The sequence below is a fragment of the Macaca thibetana genome, chromosome 14, assembly GCF_024542745.1.
Source record: "Macaca thibetana thibetana isolate TM-01 chromosome 14, ASM2454274v1, whole genome shotgun sequence".
In the NCBI taxonomy this organism is placed as follows: domain Eukaryota; kingdom Metazoa; phylum Chordata; class Mammalia; order Primates; family Cercopithecidae; genus Macaca; species Macaca thibetana.
Window position 1 is genome coordinate 119,605,502 of NC_065591.1, and position 27,940 is coordinate 119,633,441.

Here is a 27,940-nt window from a genome sequence, read left to right on the forward strand (position 1 = left end):
GAGTTTATCAAACACCCTATGGATAATCCAGATGCAAATGATCTCTAAAGCTCACTTTTAATAAATGCTGTTCTAGAGATATTTCCCTACTTCATCTTCTCTCTTCTCCAAAATCATAAAGCTATTGGAGGGAGGGGGTTCAGTAATTATGCTTATTCTTGATTGTTGGACAGTAGGTCACTTCAATAGTACTCCCTATAGTACCATCATATTTAGGGGCCTTAAAAAATAAGTTAGCCTTCAGTGAAACTCAATCAATACTTAATCAATTACTCTACCCAAGGATGATCAGCATTCTTTTTGTTCTAAGACGTAAATTAGATGGAGAGTGAGAGTCGTCAGTGAAATGGATGCCTTACTACCATAAAGTCATTTGGCATTATGTATTATAATCCATAAGTGTATTGTGATAAATCAATCCTATTATATTATTATATGACTATCATGTTAAATTACTATTAATATATCAAATAATTCTATATTCTTATGATAAAATTATATTCCTGCATGGTTGTGTCAAATAGCTGTCAGATGAAAATTATGAGTTATCTATCTACTATCACTAATCAATGATTTTACTACCGATAATTTGTGCTACTGGGAGATTTTATTGGAAACTATAACAAAAATAAGAAGTAGTATCTACATGTTAAAAACTGATTTGATTGTATTATGCTTTTTTAGCTCTGATTACCTGAAAGTTACAAATACATTTAGTTTTTGCCCTAATTATCCAATAATTGTCTTATTTCAATATTTTATTCTGTAATTTAATATTCTGTTCCATCTATGTTCATGACTGTCACTCTCCATAGCACATTTTTTTTTCAATGAGTAAAATTACTAACAGAGGGGACTTAATTTAACAGGAAAAAAATTATGCAATAAAAGATTTATGGTCCTGCAGATGTTTCCAGCTGAAATACCAGCTGGCATTGTAGTTGTTTGTGTGGAGTGGAATCCCATAAGCCAATGAAAGGAGACAATCAGTTTTAGCTGACTCAAATTTTTTTATTTCCATTTTTCTAACACAGATGAATATGATGCAAATTGTTTGAAAATAAGAGCCTTACAGCTAAGTACATTACCATACTCTGTTGCAAAAAAAAAAAAAAGAAAAAAAAAAAAAACCTGGTGACGTGACAACTGTCTAGAAATACTGCCTTCTAAAGGTTGTTAAAATGTGATGGGAACCCTGTTAGTTATTTTGACTTTTGCTGCTATTGCTGGTGCCACAAATGATGGGAATGCCTCAGTTGTTATAATGTGCTTTCCTTAAAGAGTTCAAAGGTCCTTACCAATAAAAGCCATTGGGGGGCAGGTGCAGTGGCTCACGCCTGTAATCTCAACACTTGGGGAGGCCAAGGCGGGGGTGGATCACCTGAGGTCAGGAGTTCGAGACCAGCCTGACCAATATGGTGAAACCCCGTCTCTACTAAAAATACAAAAAAAAAAAAAAGTTAGCCAGGCAGGGAGGCACGTGCCTGTAGTCCCAGCTATTTGGGAGGCTGAGACAGGAGAATTGCCTGAACCCAGGAGGCAGAGGTTGCAGTGAGCCGAGATAGGGCCACTGCACACCTGCCTGGGCAACAGAGCAAGACTCCATCTCAGAAATAAATAAATAAATAAATAAATAAATAAATAAATAAGTAAATGCCATTGGGGAAAGCGTATTCCACATCTTTTCTCATGTCCAGGCATCGTGGGTAACATGACATGGCAGACTTCCATGATACCAATCTGAAAATGACTGGAATATGGTATCCTACACTAGATGAGTGATGTAATGTTAGCAACTCTAATAGCTCATATATACTCAGTGTTTATTATATGTCAGGCACTTTATGTTATCTAATTTTCACAAAGTTCTATGATCTATTGTTATACTAAACTCATTTTACAGATAAGGACACTGGGGACACTTAAATTTTAAATAACTTACCAGAGGTTGTATAGTCAAGACCGTACCAGAGATTCACGCTCAGGTGTGATCCTGAAACCTCTGTGCTCTTAACCACTTTGCAATATTAAGTCCTTTGTTCCTTACATTTTATTAGGTTATGTTCAAGAGATATTGCAAACAATCAGAAAGTTGGAAGAGCAGAATGGCAGGTCCTTACATTGCTCAGGGTCAGTATTAACATTCACTAGGCCAGTAGACATTGCTGAGCATTTACTAAGTGCCAACTAGGAGCTCAGGATATTGATATAAGTGTTCAGAAAATAATATGACAAAGCTTAAACAAGGAATGCCCTATTATTTAGTCATTAAGAGAACAGAAGTAGTCAGACAGGCAAGTTGCTAGGAAAACTCCACTAAACCATACTAATTTTGCTTGAAACTGGAAGACACAATCTGGTGAAGAATTGGTCTCTATGTGAAATACGCTGATCTGTGCCGAGAATCTGGTCTCTATCACGTAGCTTCAAATGATCCCACTGAAGAGAAACTCATGATGGACATTGGGGAAATTTCTCAGTGTAGACTTCTATGTTCTTACCTTTTAAAAGTGAGTTGAATGGAATGGGGATGATGACATTTTGCAGGGTGATTTTTTTGCTCTCTCGCCATCAATACCCATTCTCATATCATTCTCTTTTAAATGAAGTAGATAAAATTTAGGCCATTTTGCTGCACACTTGGATGCATGCAGTGAGCCGAGACGCCATCAAAATGGAATCAGCCAAACACAGCAACAACAGTGCATGAGGGTGGAAGGTTGGGATGGATTGACATGCTTAGGAAAGCCTAGGAGACCTGCCTGAGCCACTCTCATTTCTGCAACACCTCCTGAATCACTGGAGGACTTGGGACATTCAGTGAGATCAAAACCTGCCTTTTAGCCTTTGGGCAATGTCATGCTCGCAGGCTTGAAAAGTAGCCAGAGATCTCCCTGTCAACAGCTGACGAGGGACTCAATCCTCCTCACAGCTGCTGTTGATCCATTGCGTACAGTTTATGACAACATCTATGAGCAGGGGAGACTTTCTAATACAGCTCCCATTGTCCAGAGCTGCTCCTGAAACCCAGCGCATGCAGAGCTGGGACTCATCTCACCGTATTGTCTACTCATGAAATTATTAACGACAGCCTCCTGTGGTTGGTGTTTGGCAGGGAGATCCTGTTTCACATGTGGTTGGCATATATTTGGCCAACAAACCCACAGCTCACCCCACAGATAGACATGTGATCTTAATTATCCACTGGCTGAAAGTACAATATGTCTCAGAGCCTCCTCTCTAACCCATGGTTGGTTGATCCATGGACAAGGGTCTTGTTAAAAAAGAAAAAACATAGGTGTCAAGGCTGGGCAAGATTCCAAACTAAGATCATCAATAGCAAGGTTTTCTGTGAGAATATAGCTCTAATCAGTGCAAGATAGCTCAATAAGCTCATGAAAACGTTACGTTAGATTTGGAAGATTGACAAATGGAAGGCCCCAGTGTTCATTATGGCATTTCTTTCAATGTCTCATTAAAGTCTCTATTCAGGGACCATCTTGAAAATGCAACGAAGAAACAAACAGAAAGCATTTATGTTTTTTTCCAGCTATGTTAGAAACCACTAGGCACAGCAGGTAAAGTACTCGTTTTTCAACTGTTTTCAAATCTGTGGTCTCATTCCGCCTTGCTCCTAACAGCACCATGAGGGACTGCCACGGTTCTGTGTTTTATCTCACAGATGAATCTCACAGGATGAATCAAACATCTCAGGCACCCGTCACCACTGTTGTGAGGTTTTGAAAAGTGACACGTTACTTTCCTAATTCAATTCATATGAAAAGTTGCAGAGATAAAGTTTACCTAGTAGTCATATTAAATGAATGGAAAGCAGATAGTCCTGTGTACAAAACAGCATACTGCTGCTGGTAAGAGTCAGCAGAAAATTCTGACCCTCACCCACCACACACCGATCCCCAAGCTCCTACATATTGCCAGATCTCAGCAACTTAATATAGTTAAATTCCCTATAATACAGTAATTAAATTCCTCATAATGTATTTTTCTTTCTTTCTTCTTTAGTGCAAGTACCTAACCACGTTCTTTGCACCATATAGTTACGACAACCTGGAATAAAGCTTGAAGGCCCCACTGAATTAAGTAAATGTAAAGCAAATTGATGCTCAGTGTCCTGGAATAACAATGCACAAAGGCCTTCCACCTAGTTAGTTTGCATATTACCTTGGATGAAGACAGAAATCCTATAGCAATTTGCACTGTGAATTTTAGCAAAGTATTAACTGTTAGTAGAAGATTAGCTACTAAGAAAGAAAGAAGGAACCCGGGAGGCGGAGCTTGCAGTGAGCTGAGATCCGGCCACTGCACTCCAGCCTGGGCGACACAGCAAGACTCTGTCTCAAAAAAAAAAAAAAAAAAAAAAAAAAAAAAGAAAAAGAAAGAAAGAAGAAAAATTCTGGAGAATATTCTAAGGCTGAGGTAGAGCCCCCCAGAAAGGAACAAACTAGGAAGGGGACTCCCATCTCTGAGGCTGGGTTTCAGAGCATGTTGTTGAGGGTGTGACGAGAGCCTGCTGGATGGGGGGAACATTTGCTGGGCTGTTCCAGGCCAGAGGTGATGCCAGTTGCCAGGCCAAGGGTAGTGGGTAGAAAACAACAAGCAGGAAATAATCTACTGGGTTGGCAGCTGGCTGGTGCTTGTGGGCAGGGAATCACTGGTCTGGGTCTGGCAACCTGAACGTGCCCCACACGGCTGGCCATGGAGAAGGCTGAGAACAGACGCTCCTGCAACACTCTCCAGTGGAGAAGTAGAAACATGGACACAACCCAGCTCCAGCATCACAAGCTGTCAATGAAGGTGGATCTGATGACTGTTGAGAAACAATCATCTGACTACTGTCATTGTTGGAGTTTTTGGTTTGTTTACTTGCCTGTTGTTTGCTTATTTTGGGCGAGTTGGAAAATCCTCCCTGGCCCCTCCATACACACTGCTTAGATCTAGAGGATAAAATGAAGCAGCTAGCAAAAAGAGGCTGAGGTTTTCCGGACAGGAAAGCATAGTATCATTTCTCATCATTACAGTCCAGGCAGACCCGTCACAATAGACCAGGTCACACCTGAGGGGCTGTGACCAAAGCCCAGGGGCAGGCAGAACATTGAAGTTTAGGGATTAAATTTATGTTGATAAAGGTGGGTGTCAAGTCTTCGCATCAGGCCCGGTCTAGACATCTATGTGTTTGAGCGGCTTTCAAGTTTCTTCAGTGTGTGGCTGATACTGGAAACGTTTCCAGTCCCTGCCTCAACATCAATAAATTCATCTTGAAGAATAAAGGCTGAGCATGGTGACTGTGAGCTACAGAGAGCTATAACCCTGAGCACAAGTTTGAGCCCCATGAATGCCCTGCAATATGTGTGAGTCAGTAAGTGCACCCTGGGGAAGGTGCCATATCTTCAATGTATACACTATGCATTGAGTGTAGAGGACGGAGCTGGCTTGACCGTTCTGTCTACATCTGCCACTGGAAGTAGGTACCTACCCTCATCCCAACAGGCACGAACCCCGACTCCACCTCAGGGAAGAGTAAGCCTCTAGGGTTCTTGAGACAGAAGAAGGAAGTAGTGCAAGTTTTTAAATAAATACAACACATTTTTTATATTTTTAATAAGAAATAATATTTTTAATAAGAAATAAATTTACAGAGAGAAAAACTAAAGTATTTCAAAAGAACATACTATAATAGGTCTTAATTCAACCCCTTCTCCAATCCATCCAGTTTCACTCTCAAGAAACTATTGGATTATTAGAGTTTTGTTAGTGCTTCCAAAGATACGGTATGCATTATAACTACACACACACACACACACATATATTCTATATATAATATATATATTATATACAAATATATGAAATCTTATTCTGTTTCCACACAAATAGCATTCTACACACTGTTCTGTGCTTTGAGCTTTGGTTTTTTTAAAATTTTCAAGTTATACTTTAACCAACAAAGTATAAGCCATAGTGTCCTATCTCCTCACACCTTATTAAACTTTTGCTAGTCTAATAGATGAAAGATTGAATCCCTAGGTTTGAATTTTTACTTAATTTATTCAAAGTAACACTTCATATTTTTGGTTAGGTTGAATATCCATTTGTATTTTTTTTCTACTGTGACTTATCTATTTAAATTGCCTCTCATTTTCCCATTATGTTACTTCTTGATTAAGAGATGTTATTTTTCTCTGAGTTAGGAGATCAAAATTTGTTTCTCTCATTTTTTCACTTGATTAGTAACTTTATTAACTTATTTATTTTGGTGATTTTTGTCATGCAGTGATTTTTAAAATGTATTTAAATGTGTTAGTCTTTTTAGTTTTAATTCCCTAAAAAGGCCTTTGGAACCACAATATTACAATGCATTTCCATGGTTCATCTAATAATTTAGTATCTTACATTTAAATATTTAATCCAGTTATATATTTACTTTGGCTATAATTCATGAGGTAATGTTCTAACTTTATTTTTCCCATATGAATACACAAGTCTTTTTATATAGTTGTACAAAAAAATTTCTCTTCCAGGCCGGGTGCGGTGGCTCACACTTGTAATCCCAGCATTCTGGGAGGCCAAGGCGGGCAGATCACCTGAGGTCAGGAGTTCGAGATCAGCCTGATCAACATGTTGAAACACCATCTCTACTAAAAATACAAAAATTAGCCAGGTATGGTGGTGGGTGCCTGTAATCTCAGCTACTGGGGAGGCCGAGGTAGGAGAATCACTTGAACCCCGGAGTCAGAGGTTGCAGTGAACCACGATCATGCCACTGCACTCCAGCCTGGGTGACAGAGCAAGGCTATGTCCAAAAAGAAAAAAAAAAATCTCTTCCAAATCAAGTTTAATGATACTTGTGTCAATGTTGTCAGTCCTGAAAAAATCTGTGCTTTTTAAACCTTTGTTTAGTTTTTAAAATATGTTAGACTTCATTTTGAACTTTTTCCTGAAGCTGATTATTTGAACATTTTCTTGGACTCCCAATTATGTGTATGTTGAATCTGCTTTCTCTGCCTTCTCTACATGTTGTTTTTTATCATTCATACTAAGATTATGTTAGTTTCATTTTACTGTATTTACATCTACCATTCCTGTCTTCTGTCTTATTGGAAGTGTCTTTTCTCCCTTTGTGTGCCTTATTTTTTCACACTCATTTCTGTTATGTTTACATTTTTAAATATTTTTTTTAAAAATTTTTGATACTCACATTTCACGTCTTTCTAGTGTATAGTCATCTGACTCTTGTGTCATTACTTTGTATTCTTATTTTATAGATTCAATTGCTTTGTTACAGTATTTGTTTTTTAAAAAATCACGAGAAATATTTAAGATGATTTTGATCTATAGCCACATATTTCTGTTGAACATTATAAATTCACCAGTTTCTCTATATTTTGTTTGTTTTATAATGCTATTTTATAGATGTTGTACTTGTTCTTCTTAATTACTGATCTCTGAATTAAATAAGTTTTTGCCAAAACAGTTATTTGGGGGAGAGTTTTATGGTAAGTGAGGATTATTTACATACGAGGAAGAATCTGTGTCCTGACGATGGCATTGTGAGTGAGTTTTAATCCCCAGCCAGTGAAATGTCCAGGCCTAGGGCTGATTCCAATAGGAGCCTTCTCATTTACTTCTGTCCTGAAGAAGATGCCAACTTCAACATTTTCAAATGAAAAGTCTCCTGGTGGCTTCTTGAGGAATTGATTGGAAATAAATAAAATAAATAGAGTTGTAGTATATCTTGTGTGAGTGTATAAATCAGACTATAACTGATTCATAGGGTTTTGAAACAGGAATTGTATATTGAAATTGGCTAAAATATTTGTAACCAGCACAGTCACATTATCTCCGTAGACTGTGAAATAAAGATGTTATACTAGACCATTTAAGTGTTTCTTCTTTCCCTTACAGCATCCTAATTCACATAGTATTCTGTCGTACAATAGGAATAGTCAAGTCTCAATTATCTAAGATACTCTTTAAAAAAAAAGTGTGCTACTTTCCTCTTGGGATATATTCTTCCATTAACAGTCAATAAACCCACAGATTAATGGAGAGACAAGAGAGATGCTGACAAAAATAATGAAAGGTAGGCCCTTCATATTTTTAATTCACAATGAAATATTTTTCACAATAGCCAAAATCCATATCAAATAACTTTGTCTAGGATTATTTTGTGTCCGGATGATACTAAATTAGACTTTGATCTGTATCATCCTTAATCACTACCATCACTGTATCTGTCATCACTTTCTCTCCTGTCCTTAATCACTTAATCATTCTATTTCCACTAGCTTTTAATTAATAGATTAGAACCTCTAAAGTCATGATAATTGTATCTCAAATACACTACATATTGTATAAATATATATTCTATTAGTCTGTCCTCACACTGTTATAAAGAAATACCTGAGACTGGGCAATGTATATGGAAAAGCGGTTTAATTGGCTCACACTTCTTCAGGCTGTACGGGAAGCATAGCAGCTTCTGCTTCTGGGGAGGCCTCAAGAAACTTAAGAAACTTACAATCATGGCAGAAGGCAAAGCTTGAGCAGGTGACTTACATGACTGGAGGAGGAACAAGAGAGAGAGGAAGGAGGCGCTATACACTTTTAAACAATCAGATCTCGTGAGCACTCACTCACTACCATGAAAGGAGCACCAAGAGGATGGTGCTAACCTATTCATGAGAAACCACCCCCATGATCCAATCATCTCCCACCAGACCCCACCTCCGACATTGGGTATTATAATTCAGTGTGAGATTTGGGTAGGTACACAGATCCAAACCACGTCATATGTGTGTATTTAATTGGGCTTTCAGAAGAGAGTAGTGATACCTAAAGCAATGACCTCTGCAAAGGAAGATAGAGTAAATTTTGAGATTGATCTTTTTGGTGGACTAGGGGAGATGGAAGGGCAGAGAGGATCATGGGGTAATCTCATTAAGCAACAGAATAACATGCAAGCAAAACAAGTCTTTAAACTTAGAACCAATTTAAATTATCCAATTCTTTGCCCACACACATTAAGCTAGGTGGTGTCAGGATTGAAAATAAAACAAAACTTTGTGTAACTCATAAAATGTAATCCATAAAGCTCCCAGAAAACAGATTTTAGTGTCTTAAGGCATGCTTCTCCAATACAATCATTCCGACACCATCACATTTATGAAATCAAACGCAGAGGAATAGGGGTACTAGGGTTTAGATATGGTTTTCTTGGCCCCACCAGGTCTCATGTTGAAATCTGATCCCCAGTGTTGGAGGTAGGGCCTAATTGGAGGTGTTTGTTCTTTGGGATGAATCAGTCTTGAAAGGATTGATGCCATCCTTGCAGTAATGAGTGAGTTCTCTCTCTTATTTCCTGAAAGAGTTTGCTCAAGAGCTGGGTGTTAAGAAGAGCCTGGCACATTCTCCCTCTCTTTTGATTTTTCTCTTGCCATATAATCTGCACATGCCAGCTCCCCTTGCCCTTCCGCCATGAGTGGAAGCAGCCTGAGCCCCTCACAAGAAGCAGATGCTGGCACCATGCTTCTTGTCCAACCTGCAGAACTATGAGCTAAATAAACCTCTTTTCTCTTTGAATTACCAAGCCTGAGACATTCCTTTATAGAAACACAAATAAATAAATACAGGAGGTACAAACATAAAGGGGTAGCATGAAGGAGTTATTTTGTAGTGATAGAAGAATTCTGTATTTTGATTGTGATAATGATTATATGAATCTGTATATGGGACAAAATTGCACAGAACCACATACATACACACCTGCATGAATACATGTAAAAGTACTGAAAACTAAGATCTATAGTCCAGTTAACAGCAATGTACCAATGTCAATTTCCTTGTTTGATGTTGTACTATCATTATAATAAGATGTCATGCTTGGGAGAAGCTGGGTGAATGGTGCACGGGTTCCTAGGTACTCTTTTGCACAACACTCTGAGTCTATAATTACTTAGAAAGTTTTTTTAAGCTAAGGAAAAGTTTCTATTATTCAATTATCAACATCAACATTAACTTTCAACTGTTGACCTACATTACCACAGGGGCTCCTCAGTCATGGTGTCAACATGTTGTTTCTTGGCACCCCCACTGTTAATCTTGAGCAGACCTCTAGACCTACTCCAAATAAGCACACCAGTTGTGTAAAACCAAGTATCCTGTTCAAGATCTTTTCCTAGTTGCCATCCTTCCCTAGTTAGATTGCCACTTGAAAGACGTTGGAAGCCACCATGAGATTGAGGATCTGTCTACTACTGGTAGTTCAGGGACCCAGACTAAACAAGACACAGAGGTCAGTTGGAGAATTATAAGGTCTTCTTAATCTTATCAAATGTTTTTCAAGGATGGCAAATTAAATTCTGTCACTAACTTGGTTTTATTTGTTTGTCAAATATTTATTCAGTGACTTCCCAGAAAGTCCTGAAACTTGTGTAAATGATTCCTGGTTGCCCAGTGCCGACAGGATAAATTCCAAATCACTGAATCGCTCACATAAACTCTTTCACAATATTTGCCCAGTCTGCCTCTCTAGACCCATTTTTTTCTTACTCCTTTCACCATCATTCTTCTTCAGGTTACCCCTACCCCAGAGGATATGATGCATTCTATATTCATCCATGTACATTTACTTGCAGTTTCACAAATATTGCACCACCCATTGTTCCTGCTAATCACTGAGTTTGGAATGTTTCCTCTGCCATTCCTGGAATATCCCTTGTCCCAACACACACACACACATACACACACACACACACACACACACGTTTAAGCACAGAAAACACCTACAAATCTTTTAAGACCCAGTTCAAGAGTGCTTGCTTTGACATATTCCCTAACAAACCTTTGTGATTTAGAATGGCCACTTCTTTTCAGCTCCTCCCATTAGGAGGTAGAGACAGTTTTCCCCATTCTTGATTCTGGAATGTCCCATTTAATTGTTCTCACCAGTTGAATGCAGTAGCAGTGGCACTGTGTGACTGCCCAGTTTCCCTCAAGAGACCTTGCAGTTTTTGTTCTCACTCTCTTGGAAAGCTGCTGCCCCTATATTAAAAACCTGGGTCAATATGCTGGAAAAGCCACATGGAGGAGAGCCAAGACACTCAGCTGCAAATTCCATGTTACTGCCAAGTATGTGAAGGAAACTTTCTTGGATCCGCTGGCTGCAGCCAAAACACCATGAGTAATCCCAAGAGATGCCAACAGAAGAACTGTGTGGCTGAGCCCAGATCCCAGAACAAAATCATGAACAATACCTTTTGTTTGAAGGTTCTTTGTTTTGGAATGATTTGTTACACAGCACTAGACAATTGATATAGCCTCACCCCAACTCCAATCTCAAATAACTGGTCATTCTGAATTCTGAAAGATCACAGCACTCTGTGTCTACTTCTATTATAAGATTCATATTTGACCATAATTATTTATTTCAGCATGTCTCTCCACTACCAGACTTTGAGTTCCCTGGAACTAAAAACATTGCTTGGACCTCACATGTACCTGCATACCTAGTAAGCACTAAAATAATAATTGGTAAAGCAATGAAAAACTAAAGGACTGGCCTTCCTCAGGTTGATCCTGTCTGAGTGTGTTCGTCAAACCACAGGCAGAAGGAACTTTCACTTCGTATACTGGAAAGAGTACTGAACCTCATGCCTCAGTGGTGTGGCTCACCTGAGGTTAAGTTTAGCAGCAGTAATAGACTGGAACTTTTTAGAATGCTAAGATTCAATAGCCTCAGATGAACAGTATTTTACTAGCTCTGCCAATCTAAAAGCCTAGGGAACTCTTTGCTTGCAAATAACAGCATATAATTCCAAGCAAAATCCTATAAGACTTGGCTTCTAGTCAAAATTATAAAAATAAAAACATTTGTTTTTTACAGTTCCTCTCTAGAGTTTTGTTCAGCATTATCCAGATGAAGTTGAATTATTCACTATAACCTATAGTTATTTGCATATAACTGGTGATATGGCTGAAAAAAGCAGGATCTTATCAATTATCTTCAAATCATGATTTCTCCAGTTTAGAACCATATTTTGCATATATTTTAGCTGGACTAGTCCAACTATTGAATCATTAAGTAATCCATTTCTAAGCATGGATGTTAAATTACATTTAGTTAAGGTTGCATTATTGCATTTAGTACTATTTTCATCATATGTGTTACTGTTAATATCATGTTATCTTTAAAATAATCACTAGCATGAAGTTAGAAGGCAAAGAAAGATTGAGTAAGGGACTTGGAAGAAGAAATTTTCAATTCTTGTTTTGCTTTGTCAGTGACTTGCTCTTGGTCCCTTTTCATCTTAAATATTTGTCCCTAGTTTCTTTACTGGCAATGCCTTTTAATGAGAAAAGAAATGTTTTAATTACCCACAACAGTATTTGTTTATGTTAATTTAAAAATTACAGCATTTGCAAAATTTTAACTATAATCAAAATCAACAGCTAGCCTAACTTTTAAAAAGAATTCAGAATGCCTTATTGATATCTATTGGAACGTTTCATATTTGTGATCCATTTTACTTTCTACTGTTGAACAGCAGATCCTTCTGGTTCAAGAAAGGCTACAAATCCTTATTATGTTGCTGGATTTTTGGCAAAATACAAACCGAACTCCATATTAGTGAGCCTGTATTTATTTGCAAGAAAATTTAATCCATATGATTTTGAGTCATTGTCACTTATAGTAATACAAGCAAATCATGCTGCATAAGTGCTACTTGATTTCCAGGACTCCTTTTGAGCCATCTTTTGAGGTGGTCTTTTTTATTTAGGACAAGAAGGTTTATTTTTACTGGTTGAAAAAAGGCTCAAGTTTGAGTAAAAATACGGGCATTCATCACAACAGAGGATGAAAAACAGACTTCTTCAGACAAGTAACAGCATAAGTGTTGAGGAGTGTTCTAGACAGATAGAGTGACTCAGCTGTGAGGTGTACACTTTCTGGGCAAAGATTAACCCTCCTGCCAGCATAGGCCAACAGTAATAAGCAAGTCAACTTTTCTTTTCCACGTTGTCCAATGTAGATAACTGGTGACTGAATTAAAAATACAAATCAAATTATTGTAAAGTGAATGTTTGTTGATTTTGTAACGTTTATGTAGGTGGGAGAGCCAGGGTTTGAATCAGTCTTGTGTTCTCTGTTGAACTGGGTGCTGAATGGAATCCACCTCAACTGGCTAGTCCTCAAACTTCGTACCAGAGCAATGAATCACCTTCAAACTCAGGGAGCATACTGGCTCCAAAGACCATTAACCCTGGGAACTCCCCAACTGAAAGGTGGGACTGTTGAGATTTAGAACTGCTGGCTTGGAGTTGTGAGTCATGTTTGAATGCCAACAACCTGGCATAAATCACGGAAGCACTTGAATTTCACATTCATTGCTTACAACAGTGTGGAAATTGCTCAACATTTATGGCAGACATGCATTCCACAGATATAAAAATAAAACTTCATTAGAAATCTTGATCTTAAATTTAGACATTGAGAATTAAATTCCAGGAGAGTCAATCTTTCTCAAACCATAAATAAGAAATAGAGTGGTTCCATTGTTTAACTTAACATTTCTTTTTCATAATCTATATGGCCAAAAATCTTAATCAAAAGACATGACATTTAGAGACAAAAAACAGATTTAAGACCCTACGCTGCTGATCACTAGTTAACTGATGTTGGAAAATCACAAAACTCTCTACTTTAGCTTAGTTTTTTCAGCCTAATGTGCATCATAGGGTTAACATCAAGATCCAATGAGGTACTATGTCTAGAAACCTTTTAGTCATTAATTTAGAGTCATTCATTTATTCTTTGGCTTAATGTGCAAAATTGAGAAAAAGGCATTAGCACAAAACTTCATGTGACTAAAACCCAGGAATCTCTGAATATTTTTAACCTCTGTAGGAAAATGTTGTAAGATCTGTAACACTGCATTTCAACCTGTTTCCAGGCATTAAGAACAACTATTTATTTGTCTCATAACCCAAATTCATGCTCCCCAATAAAAACTGAGTATCTAACATTAGGGTATAAAATGCCAGCTGAAAGAGTATTCACAACCATATACAACGAAGAGTCACACTTCCAAGAAGAAAGCCAATGTCCCACTTCAGCATCAAATCTAAGACACTGCATTTCGCTTTCTCTGTACCAATATCATAATTTGTTGGTTAATCTCTTGGTTTTATTTCAAAAATGAAACTATATTTAGAGAGGAAACAAATTCTACAGCTGCTGTTGGATGCAAAAGATCTTTTTCTTTCTTGGATGCTTTAGATATGGACAGAGAAAGGTACATATTTGAACCATATGTGAATTCAATATAATGTATTAGCTTTGATTGTGCCAGAGTTCCTAGAGGGCTCCAAAAATCAAAGGATGTGGCTGGTCACCCTAATTTTGGAGACTTGAATGCCTTTGTTCATAGTAGGAATCCAGAACAGAATGTAGCAACTTCTGTTCCTCATGATTTCATATACTCCATCCATAATCATCTGTCCTAATTCCAGATGCTAGTTTGGTTTACCCTATGGTAGCAAAATCAGTCAGTTTTCATTTTCTCAGGAAGAGAGGAGACTACTGGCAGGAGGAAGAGGAAGGCAGAGTAGAATGATAAAACCATGTGTGTGAAACATGGCTGCTTAGCCCAGTACTAGCAATCGCAATCATTTTGCTCTCTCTCTTCCATGTCTATTAAGTGAGAGTTTGGCTTGGTTGATTTCTAAGATCTTTTCTATGTCTGACAGTGAGTAATCTTACCAAATTCTTGAATTAGGCCACCACATAAAGATGAATTAATGCAAAAATGCTTGCATAAATGAAGGTACGGCACAAAAGAAATATAAAGGAGGGAAAGAGAGCTATACCATTTTAATGCAATCATGATTTTGACTTCAGTACATTCTGGAATCTACCAATCAAATCACAATATCTTCTCCCTAAGGCAGGCAATTCAGTAGTGGACATAAGAGAACTAGTGTATCAGTCAGGCTCCTCCATAGAAAAAGAACAAAGAGAATATGTAAATTCACCTTTGTTTGTTTGATTGATTGTTTGAGTAGTTGCCTCATCCCACAGTTGTGAGGACTGTCCTGAGGACTGTCACGTCTGAAACGCATATGTAAGGCTCACAGTGTGGAAACTCAGGTAGGATTTGATGCCACAGATTTGATGCTAGGGCCCTGAGACAGAATTCCTCCTCCAGGATAGCCCTTAGGCTATTCTTCAACAGATCAATGGTTCAACTTACTGTGCTGTTCAGCTTTCAATGGATTAGACGACATTCATCCACATTATCAAGGGTAATACCCTTTACTTAAAGACAACTGCATCAGCAAAATACCTTCACAGTAACACCTAGACTAGCGTTTGATTAAATAACCTGCTTTTCAGTTGAGTTAACTCAGAAGACTAACCATAACAACTAGTCTAGTGATGAGTTAAAGACTATTCCCTTTTCAATAAAACATTAGGGATTCCGCAAAATAGAGTTAATGCTCTGAAATTTGTCAGAGTTTGTAGCAGATTTTACACTTCTGCCAGTCAGTGTCGATGTTTTCTTCATGCATCTAGTTTTTACTTTATTTAGTTAAAGATGCCCAGACCACTTGGTGATTGAGCAGATGACTTTGTTTCCAATGGCATTATGTATAGGAATATTTTAATAGGAACTTGTTCACAAGTCCACATTTATGCACATTTTTGAATATTTTAAAAATTACAGAATTTTTAAAATCAAGGGGCATAAACATGTAGAATCTTAGAACTGCATGGGCCTTCAAGATTATGTCGCTCTACTTTTCACTCAATGCCACAATATCTTCTCCCTTAGTGCTGAAGTTTTTAGTAGAATATTCCTGATGATGGGTAGATTACTACTTCAAAAATCAGCGGATTCTAAGTTTTAAATAGCTCATTATTGGAAAGATCTTTCACAAGATGGCCTGTGTCTATCAACCTGATAGTTCCATCCATTGACCATCTCTCTGCTCTGTGAAGACATGTATGATAATCTATCATCTCTATAAATCCAATCCTAGTTTCACATATGATCTCTAAAATATACGTAAACAGCTTCCTGCTTCCTTCACCATGCCTCAGGTGGCACTATAAATTGCTTTCACTCTCTCCCTAATCCCCACTATGCTCTAAAAATAAAAAAAAATAAAACAGAGTATTAATTCATCAGATGTTTATTGAGTTGAATCTATATGTCAGATGCTAGATGAATTTTTGGCATTGTGCCATTTATCTAAAAAACTCACACAAAGGCATTTTTAGTCAATGTAATAAAGCCTTAAAATGAATTTAAGGCCAAGATATGGGTATCTATGCTTTTAGAATAACTAAATCTTGGTTATTCCTTCGCAAGAAAAAAGGCAAAAGTCGTGTTAATAAATGGATAATACTTTTTTATTCAAGCTAGATACTCATCATTGGAAGGAAATTAATAGCAATGTTGGTGAACTATGTTTGAGTTTAGGAATTTAGGAGAAAATCAGAGAACTTCTGGAGATAACCATTTTCTTTTCCTTTTCTTCATCAATCCAAACAGAATCAGAATCCATCCTTCTTTTTCCTAACTGGAATTTGAGAGGCACGAGAAGGGAGCTAAACACGCAGACTTCAGTATCTGGTGGAAAGAGATAAGGTGTCTCAAGGAAGGTTAGGTAAGGATGGGGTGTCAGGGACATCTGAATAAAAAAAGAGTTTAAGGGAGAAGCATGATGATTAAAGAGAAGAGTGCTTACAATCTTCTGGAACACCTTCCCTTCTCCGTAATTTCTTAAATATCTCAGTAATATTTTATAATTACTAAAGATATTTCTACAAATGGGAACATTTCCTTATATGTGTTTGTTCAACCTAATTCAATATGGTGGTTAAAACCTGTATATGAATGTTTAGGGCAGCTGTATCCATAATGACCAAATACTAGAGCAACCCAGATGTCCTTCAAAAGATGAATGGTTCAGCTAACTGTGCTGCATCCACAGCACGAAACACTCACTACTCAGTGATTAAAAAAAAAAATACCAAACTACCGATACACGCAAAACTTTGTATCCAAGGAATTAGGCTGAGTAAAGAAAAAACAAAAGCCAGCCCTGAAGGCCTACATACTATTTGATTTCCTTTATACAATATTCTTTAGGTGACATAATTAGAGAAATGGATAACGGATTGATAATTTTTAAAGACTGAGGGAGGTGGTAGGAAACTGTGGCTACAGAAGAGCAATACAGAATCTTTGTGGTGACAGAACTCTTCTATCTCTTGGCCGTATCAATGTCAATATCCTGGTGTAATATTATAAGATGGTTTTGCGAGATGTTACCATTGAGGAAGACTAGGTAAAGGTTACATGGGAGCTTTCTGTATTATGTCTTACTGCTGCATGTGAATCTATAATTATCTCAAAATAAAAAGTTTAATTTACATAATCATATGGGCATCTTTAGGTCTGCGTCTGCATTATCTATTCTGCTCTGTTTCTATTGATCTATGTCTGTCTCTCCACCAGTTCTACACTGTCTTGATTCCTGCAGCCTTAGTAAGCCTTCATATCAGGTGGAGTGCTTCCTCCCACCTTATTCTTTACTTTCAAGATTGTTTTCACATTTCTAGGCTATATATCTTTTCATATTAATTTTCAAATACATTTGTATATGTCTACAAAATGTCTTGCTGAGATTTAGATAGGAATTATATTATACCTATAGATCAATTTGGGGAGAATTGACAATTGTATTATTTTGAGTCTTTTCAATTCATAAACACAGTATTCCCATTTATTTAGCTCTTCTTTAAGTTTCATAGCGTTTTATAATTTTCAGCATAAAGAGATTGTACATATTCTGTTAAGTTTATAGCTAAGTATTTCATTTTCTTTACAGTTATTTTGTAAAAGATTGTGTTTTGAATTATGTGTCTAATTTTGATTTTCAGTTATTTGTTGTTAGTACACAGAAATGTGACTAATTTTTGTGTGCTGATCTTGTATTCTGAAAACTTGAGGACTTTTTGGGAAGCAGGTACCTTGAAATTTTCTATGTAAATAATTATGTCATCTGAAAATAGGGACAATTTTCTTACTTTAGAAACTTCCAACCTTTTCGTTTGTTTGTTTCGTTTGCCTTATTGTAATGGCTGAAACCTCTAGTACTATGTTGATTAAGATTAGTGGATAGATATCCTTACCTTGTTCCTAATCTTGAGGAGAAAATTTGGTGAGAAAGTCATCTACACTTAGGTTTGATGTTAGATAAAGGGTTTTTGAAGATGCTCATTAGTAAGTTGAAGAAGTTCCCTTCTATTCCTATTTTTCTGAGTTTTTTTTCAACCATCCATGGATGTTGAATTTTGTCAAATGCTTTGCTCTACATTGATTTATATGATCTTGTGATTTTTCTTCTTTAACATGTTGATATGGCGGATTATACTGATCAATTTTGAATGTTAGATCGGCCCCACATAGTTGGAATAAAGCCTGCTTAGTCATGGTGTATAATTCATTTTATACATTGCTGTAGTTGATTTGCTAATATTTTGTGGAGGATTTTTGCTATGAGGAATAATTGTCTATAGTTTTCTTTGTTTTTTAAAATTTGTATTTTCTTTTCAGTTTTTGATATCAGAGTAATTCTAGTCTCAAAAAATAAGATGAAAAATATTATCTAAAATTGGTGTCAATACTTAAAAGTTTGGTAGCACTCTCCTGTGAAACCACCTGGACTTGGACATTTCTTCCTCAGGACATCTTAATTACAAATTGAATTTCCTGAATGGTTATAGAAATATTCAGACTGGCAAATCATCTTAGCTGAGTTTGGGTGGCCGGTGGTTTTCAAGGAACTGGTCTGTTTTTTCTGTGTTGTTGAATTTATGAGCTTTCAAAGGGTTAAGACATATGAATAGTCTGCTATGGTATAGCCAGCCTCCAAGATGAGCCTCAATGATTCTTGCTTCTTGCTATTCACACTCTTGTGTAGTCACCTTGCACATTATACTGGAGTTGGCCTGTGTGAAATATAGACTGTGTCAGAAATGGCAATTATGTCTCCTCCAACACTGGGCCTTAAAAGACATTGCAGCTTCTGATATAGTCTCTGTCTCTGACTCTGGCTCTGAGGAAAGCCACCTGCCACACTGTGTGTAGCTCTATGGAGAGACCACGTGGCGGAGACATCAGCTCTGTGAGTGCACCATCTTGGATATGGATTCTCCAGCTCAGTCAAGGTTTCAGATGCCTGCGGCTCTGGCCAACACCTTGCTCACAATTTCATGAGGGACCATGAGTCAGGTCATTCAGCTAATGATTTTCCTTTTTCTCCAGTTTTAATTATTTGATCATTCTTTTATTCACTCATTTACCCATTCCTCCATTAAATAAATATTGACTAGACCTCTACTATATGTCATACATTATATTGGGTCTGGGAGTAAAAAGAATGTTAAACAGAATATTAAATAGAATTTTCCTTTTGTCTCAGCCCCAAATTAAGGGGCAATAGATAATTGCCCCTTTCTCCTAAAGATAATATCTTAGAATTACAACATATACCTTCTAGGGCTTAATAAAAAATAGTAGGATTAGTCCTGTGCCTCTCAAGCCAGGCAGCTTCTGGAGAAGCAACCAGTTTCTACAAACCAAAGGCCAGAAATCTAAAAGGAATTCATAAATGAGAGTTGTTAGAGTAGGAAGAGCATGAGAAAAGTGCTCTGGCCTTTCTCCTTCCCATTGGGAGGGTTTCCTCACCACCCCCAACCCTACTGGAGGGATTTTCCAAGAGGGTCTCCACAGAGATGGAGTTGAAGTGCCTCAAGAAGATTGGCAACTTATTCACCAGCCTAATGAAGTGGAGCTGCAGAATCACTTATGCTTAAATCAGTACTGCTGCTGAGCTGAGAAATTTCACCCAGGTATGACAAGCATGCACTGGGGTTTAAAGGTTATAGGCTAGAATGAAAACCAATAACTGCTTCTTTTATGGTGCATTCCTAAGGCAGGAGACTGTCTGGAGTAGCTGCCATTGTAAAGAAGCAGAGAGTGCAGCAGTAGCCAGCACAGCTTCTATGCACCTGTCTCCAAACCTTCATCCCTTGTATTTTTCCTCTTAGAGTCCCAACCATCCCTTGCATCATAAATGAAGCCAGGAACAAAAAAAAGTTATGTTGAATAGAACTTGGTAAACTTATCAGATGCCAAGTTAAATGATGTGACATTCCACCTCTAGCAATAAGAAAGCTGTAACTTTGGACCTATGAACACAGAAGTGTTACGATAATTGTTCAATCACATGCTATTGGTCTAAGAAAAATAACTTGCCTTTATAAATCACTCACTAGCAGGAAGTATCTCAGCACTGAATGAATTCCGCTATATTTTCACTAGTCTTCAAATAAAATCTCTTCATCATAAGACACTGAAATGGACAGGACTGTTCACGAAGTGGAATTTAGGACGGGAACAGTGGCTCACACCTGTAATCCCAGCACTTTGGGAGGCCAAGGCAGGAGAATCATTTGAGTCCAGGAATAAGAGACCAGCCTGAGCAACATGGTAAGGCCCCATCTCTGCAAAAAATGCAAACGTTAGCCAGCGTAGTGGTGCAAACCTATAGTCCCAGCTACTCGGGAGGCTGAGGTGGGAGGATAACTTGAGCCCAGGAGGTTAAGGCTGCAGAGAGCTATACAATTGCACTCGTCTCCACGACAGAATTAGACCCTGCCTAAAAAATGAAAAGGTGGGCCGGGCGCGGTGGCTCAAGCCTGTAATCCCAGCACTTTGGGAGGCCGAGACGGGTGGATCACGAGGTCAGGAGATCAAGACCGTCCTGGCTAACACGGTGAAACCCCGTCTCTACTAAAAAAAAAAAAAAAATACAAAAAACTAGCCGGGCGAGGTGGCGGGCGCCTGTAGTCCCAGCTACTCGGGAGGCTGAGGCGGGAGAATGGCGTAAACCCGGGAGGCGGAGCTTGCAGTGAGCTGAGATCCGGCCACTGCACTCCAGCCTGGGCGACAGAGCGAGACTCTCTCTCAAAAAAAAAAAAATGAAAAGGTTGAATTCAGAAAGTCAGCATATATTTCCTCTACTTTTAAAACACCTCTGCAAAGATATCTTGCAAAATTATGCCCACCTCCCACCTCTGTGGATCGAGAGCCACCTTCTGTTTGCAAAAACTTAAATTTTCCAGAACATTTTAGAAGAGGTCTGATTAGTTCTTTCTGGAACAAGATGGACTTGGTATACCAAAGACACACAGAGAGTAAAGAAGCTTGGGTCTAAGTGAAGGCTGGTCCTTTTATCTTACGTGTAACTTTTGTTGTTGTTGTTGTTGGTTTTTTTTTTTTTTTTTTTTTTTTTTTTGAGACAGAGTCTCCCTCTGTAGGCCAGGCTGGAGTGCAGTGGCACGAACTTGGCTCACTGCAACCTCCGCCTCCCGGGCTCAAGCAAATCTCCTGCCTCAGCCTCCGGAGTAGCTGGGATTACAGGCATGCGCCACCACGCCTGACTTATTTATTTATTTATTTATTTATTTATTTATTTATTTATTTTGTATTTTTAGTAGAGACGGGGTTTCACCATGTTGGCCAGGCTGGTCTCAAACTCCTGACCTCAGGCAATCCACCCATCTCGGCCTCCCAAAGTGCTGGGATTACAAGCGTGAGCCACCACACCCGGCCCTTATGTGTAACTTTTAACAAGTCATTTAACCCCTCTGACCTTCAGTGCATTCATCTGTAAAGTGCAGACAATAATGTCTTCCCTATATATTATAAATACTTAGGAAGATTCCAGTTAATATGTGTATTAAAATTATCATCACTGGGCATGCTGCGTTGGTTTCCTGTTTCTGATTTCCTACTAACTGCACCAGATTAATCATAAAATTCCGCTTTCTTCATGCAATCAAAGAATGCTGACTTTGGGCAGGACAGTATTATTCTGTATCCAAAACATGCCACAGCATAGCCTCAGTCTACCCTTTTCAACCTTCAACCTCATTTCCCAACACACCACAACATGTGTGCTGTGGACTCAGGCTGAACTATCCTACAAAGTATCTTTACCTCCATGTCTCTGTTTACCCCCGAGATAAATAAAGTATACATTCTGCCCTTGCATGTTTGGGTTTTCTCCATACCCTTGAATGGTTTCCCTTGGAATTCACAAGGTAGTGTCCAGGTTTTTGGCTTGAGATGTAACATTATTCATCTTTTTCCTCTCTCCTGTATTGTCTCCTTGAGGAAAGAGATAATATATTCTGATGGGTTGTTTTCTGTTTGGGGTTTTTATTTTTTGTATTTTTCACAACATAAAGAACAATAGTTTGCACATAGCAGATGCTCAATAAATGATTTTTAAATAATGAATGTATGATTTTAATTTCATATAAATGTGAGACTTGTTCTCTGGACTCCACCTTTCAGAAGAGTGGGTGGAGACAGAGGTCGCCTCTCCTTATCTGCCTCGGAAGCTTATTGAAAAAAGAAATGTGCGGCCCAGAAGACACAAGGGTGCTGAGAGGCTCTTGGGAGAGCACCTTGGTCCAAAATGAAGAATGCAGAGGTTTATCCTTCAGGCTTGAGTAATAAATCCCTCAAACATTGAATTACTTTTCACTAGAAACAAGAAGGCATTCTTTGAGTATTTAAAAATTCTTTAGATAGCAGCAGGTCATGGGAAGCCACGCAAAGGCTGCTCAGTGCAGGAATCTGGTTCTGGGTGTCCCCCTGGGAAACCAATCTCCTGAGCTCAAGGAGATCCTCATTTCTGATTTTTTTCAAATAACCGCAAAGGAGACCTAAGTCGGAAGACTTAACCTCTTCTATGCTCAAGTAAGCCCTTAGCTGCAAGTGGAATTCAGAGTATTTCCACTTCAGAATATAACACACATTTTGGAGGAAATGGGGGATTGACTTAGCCTGAAAAGATAAGGCAGCAAGGGGATCTCAAAGGAGAATGGAGTTTTTAGCCTCTCCACACAGTGCATTACTAGGGAAATCACCAAACATGTAACACATGCACTGTGGCTTCAGCAGGGAGCCCTGGCTTCTGCTTCAGCCCTGCTGAATTCCCCTCAGCACAAAGATAAATTTCTTTCTTTTTTAAAAATTTTAAGTTATGGGGTGCATGTGCAGGATGTGTAGGTTTGTTACGTAGGTAAGTGTGTGCCATGGTGATTTGCTGCACCTGTCACCCCCTCACGTAGGTATTAAGTCCAGCATGCATAAGCTGTATTTCCTGATGCTTTTTCCCCTCCCTCTGACAGGCCCCAGTGTGTGTTGTTCTCTTCCTGTGTTTATATGTTCACATTGTTCAGCTCCCATTTATAAGTGAGAGCAAGTGACGTTTGGTTTTCTGCTCCTGCGTTAGTTTGCTGAGGATAATGGCTTCCAGCTCCATCCGTGTCCTGCAAAGAAGGACATGATCTCGTTCCTTTTTATGACTACATAGTATTCCATGGTGTATATCTACCACGTACCACATCTTTTGCTTGCTTTTCTTTCTTTTTTTTTTTTTTTTTTTTGGAGACAGAGTCTCGCTCTGTTGCCAGGCTGGAGTGCAGTGGCACAATCTCGGCTCATTGTAACCTCTGTCTCCCAGGTTCAAGTGATTCTCCTGCCTCAGCCTCCGGAATAGCTGGGATTACAGGTGCACACCACCACACCCAGCTAACTTTTCATATTTTTAGTACAGACCTGGTTTCATCATATTGGCCTGGACCTCCTGACCTCACAATCCACCCACCTCGGCCTCCCAAAGTGCTAGGATTACAGGCATGAGCCACTGGGCCCGGCCACCACATTTTCTTTATCCAGTCTATCACTGATGGGCATTTTGGTTGATTCCATAGTTTTGCTATCGTGAATAATGTTGCAATGAACATACATGTGCATGTATCTTTATAATAGAATGATTTCTATTTTGGGGGTTATATACCCAGTAATGGAATTGCAGAGTCAAATAGTATTTCTGGTTCAACGTCTTTCAGGAATCACCACACCGTCTTCCACAACAGTTAAACTAATTTACATTCCCACAAATAGACTTAAGATTATGCTACAAGGCTACAGTGACCAAAACAGCATGGTACTGATAGAAAAACAGACACATAGACCAACGGAACAGAATAGAGAACTCAGAAGTAAGACCGCACATCTACAACCATCTAATCTTTGACAAACCTGACAAAAACAAGCAATGGGGAAATAATTCCTTATTTAATAAATGGTGCTGGGAGAACTGGATAGCCACGTGCAGAAAATTGGAACTGGACCTCTTCTTTACATCATATACAAAAATTAAATTAAAGTGGATTAAAGTCTTAAATTTACAATCCAAAACTATAAAAGTCCTAGAACAAAATCTAGTAACACAATTCAGGAAATAGGCACAGGAAAGGACTTCATGGCAAAAACATCAAAAGCAATTGCAACAAAAGCAAAAATTAGCAAATGGAATCTAATTAAACTAAAGAGCTTCTGCACGCAGAAGAAACTACCAGCAGAGCGGACAGACAACTTACAGAATGGGAGAAAATCTTTGCAGTCTATCCATCTGACAAAGGTCTAATATCCAGAATCTACAAGGAAATTAAACATGTTTATGAGAAAAAAAAACCATTAAAAAGTGGGCAAAGGACATGGACACTTCTCAATAGAAGACATTTATGTAGTCAACAAACATATGCAAAAGAGTTCAACATCACTGATCATTAGAGAAATGCAAATCAAAACCAAAGTAAGATGCTATCTCATGCCAGTCAGTATGGCAATTATTAAAAAGTCAGGACTTCTTTACAAGCTGAGACATCACTTGTCTCTGGTTAGTAGGTCTGTCACAGCCGCCACTAGACACGGCTATTCTCAGAGCCAGTCCTCACTTCAGATTTCATATCATTCCTGCCTGCTTTCTACCTTGGCTCCATGTGTAAGGGATTGCTTACCACAGGAACATATATTCTCCCTCTCCTCTGTATCTGTGTGGAGAAATATGGAACATGTATTTCTAAAGAAGAAAAAAAGATTTTTTTTCCAGTACAAGGCCATTTTAATGCAGATTTAGAAAAGTAAAAGTAAAACTTACTCATGTGAACAGTTTGAACCTGCCACTACAGATAAAAAATTAAGTCAAGAATCATAACTAGCTGGTAAAGTAAACATTTACACAATTGACACATTATTAAAAAAAAAAAAAAAATCAAGCAGCAGCTAGGTGCAGTGGCTCATGCCTGTAATCCCAGCACTTTGGGAGGCCAAGGCAGGTGGATCAACTGAGGTCAGGAGTTCCAGACCAGCCTGGACAACATGGTGAAACCCCGTCTCTACTAAAAATACAGAATTAGTCGAGTGTAGTGGTGCATGCCTGTAACCCCAGCTACTTGGGAGACTGAGGCAGGAGAGTCACTTGAACCTGGGAGGTAGAGGTTACAGTGAACCGAGATCGTGCTGCTGTACTCCAGCCTGGGTGACAGAGCAAGACTCTGTTTCAAAAAAGAAAAAAAAAATCAAGCATAGTAGAAGCAATCAACACACAAAGAAATTAACAATAGCTAAAACTCCACACAGTAGAATTGTTGAAAGTGAAACATTGAGCAAAGAATCACCTTACGATTAAACAGACAAAAAATAAACTTGATAGAAATCATTTTAGATAGACTGAAAATAAGTAAAATTATACACAGTAAATATTGATGACAATAATATTTGTTAAAATATCAAAATATCCTCAGAAATTTAGATCTAACATTTTTAGACACAAAATTTGGACTTTGTAGCAGTTATGGCCACAAAAGATACTTTACAATTGCATATGAGTAAAAATTGATTTAAATTCAAATGAGACATTTTTTTGTAAAATTTACACTAAAAAGGATTTGTCCAGATGAAAACAAGTTTAGTAAAATAAATTTTTTTTTAAAAATTGAGGTGATTTAACTCTGGATACTAAATTGATAAAGGAAAAGTAACCTTAATGTCATTTTCTCCAGAAAATTTTTTTCAGTTAAAAAAATTATCAGCACTAGTACATGTAAATATAGTGTTAAAATATACTCAGTCTAAGAACAGGCAGATGTTAATAACTGATGTGCAAAAAGGGCCAGATGCACTTCCCATGTGGAGTGAGCACACAGCCAGCTTCTTGTATAAAACCAGGAGTCGAAAAACCCTTCGTACACTCTATACTACCTCCCCTGACGCTTCTTCTATGTCCCCCCTCAATGTTTGTCACCTCAGCCTCTGCTGGGGTGATTCCACTATCATGGATCCTCTCTCCAGAGAATATCCTTCAATGCCAAGCTTGCATTCTGGTAGATTGGTCTTAAATTCTGACACACACACACACACACTCACATTCAGCCTCACACATAAAGGTGTGGAGGTTGAAGAGGGTAACAGAGTAGTCTTCTGAGATGCAGTGAAGATAATTCATTTCTGGTCATGGAGTCTCATTTGAGTTTTACAACCCTACAACTGCAGTAGGCTCCAGCACAGAGAGTGATGAGACAGCCATCCACCCATCTCCCTCTATGAAGAGGAGAAACTGAGACTGGGGAAAGCCGGGTGACTCGTGGTGACTGGCATGACAAGTTGAGGGGGCGAGGGTAATGGAAACATTCATTGTTCTTTGCTAGTACTTCTATGGAAAAACAAATCAACACGGTTAATTACTCTTAGTCAGCCCTGCATGCAATTTAAAGGCAAGAAATATTTTTCTTTCCTGCCTTTCCATTCCACTTCTCAGAGCTCGCTGACACTTCTGGTCCTAAGTTAGCACATTGCCCTGGCATCAGCATCCTGCCCAGGCCAGCCCTTTCCAGCCAGGCACCACATGCTGGCTAACCCTCACCACCATCCTGTTTCTCAGAACTATTTCTCACCTAATTCCCACGAGGCTGCTAAAAGCAGGAGCAGGAGAACGTATTTACAATAAATATATTTTAAAAGGATTTATATCTAGAATAGATGAAGTCCTAAAACAAATTGAAAAGACAAAGGCAAATAACCAATTGAAAAAATGCATGAGAGACTTGAGTAGATACTTCACAAAAGATTACATCAAGATTGCCAATAATCATGTGAAAAAAATCATTCAACTGGATTAATCATTGGTAATTACTAATTAAAACCACAATGTGATACCACAACACACAACCTACAATAACTACAATGAAAAATTCTAAATGTGGCAAAGAGGTGGGGCAACTGGAAGACTGATACACTGTGCGTGGGAGCTTTAATTGAGTCAACCACATTGGAAAACAGTGTAGCAGTGTCTACTGAAACTAAATATGTAAGTGAACTATTGCTTAGTAATATCACTTTTAGTTATATACCCAAGAGAAGTGCAAACCTATGTTCACCAAAATACGTTTACTAGAACTTTCGTAGTAGCATTATTCATAGTAGCCAAAGTTGGAAATTACCCAAATGCTCACCATCAGTACAATGGATAAGCATGGTGTATTTTACACCATGGAATACTACGCAACGATGAGAATTAATGATCTATAAATCCATGTACCAAGATGCACAATTGTCAAAAACACAATATTAAACAAGAGAAGACAGTATATATTTGTGATTCTAGATACAGCCCAAAAGAGCAAACAAATGTGTTATAAGTCATAGTAGAGGTTTCTCATGGGGAGATGGGTAATATCTGGAAAGGAATACAAAGAAGGGCTCTGGGGTGGTGCATATAGTCTGTTCTTTTAGCTGGGTGCTGGATGCACAGGTGTAGCTGGTAAAAAATTAGCAAATATATTCCCGGAATATGCTCATTTATATTTATGCATATTATAGTGCATTAAAAATGTTTACAAATATGAAAGTAAATGTAGGCAGAAAATTATACCAAGTCCTTACCTGCATGTGAAAACCAATTGCAGACTGGAGAGATGTAGGCTTGAGAG

General features: G+C 38.2%; 1 long non-coding RNA gene across 1 annotated transcript in view; it reads left to right on the forward strand.

Moving 5' to 3' along the window:
* Positions 1-11,348: 11,348 nt before the first annotated feature.
* LOC126935707 (uncharacterized) overlaps positions 11,349-27,940 on the forward strand; it is a 28,588-nt gene continuing 11,996 nt past the window's right edge. The window contains exons 1-3 of the long non-coding RNA XR_007719283.1: positions 11,349-11,525; positions 14,229-14,309; positions 16,572-16,686. This is a non-coding gene — a long non-coding RNA (uncharacterized LOC126935707). The remainder of the gene's footprint in view (positions 11,526-14,228; positions 14,310-16,571; positions 16,687-27,940) is intronic.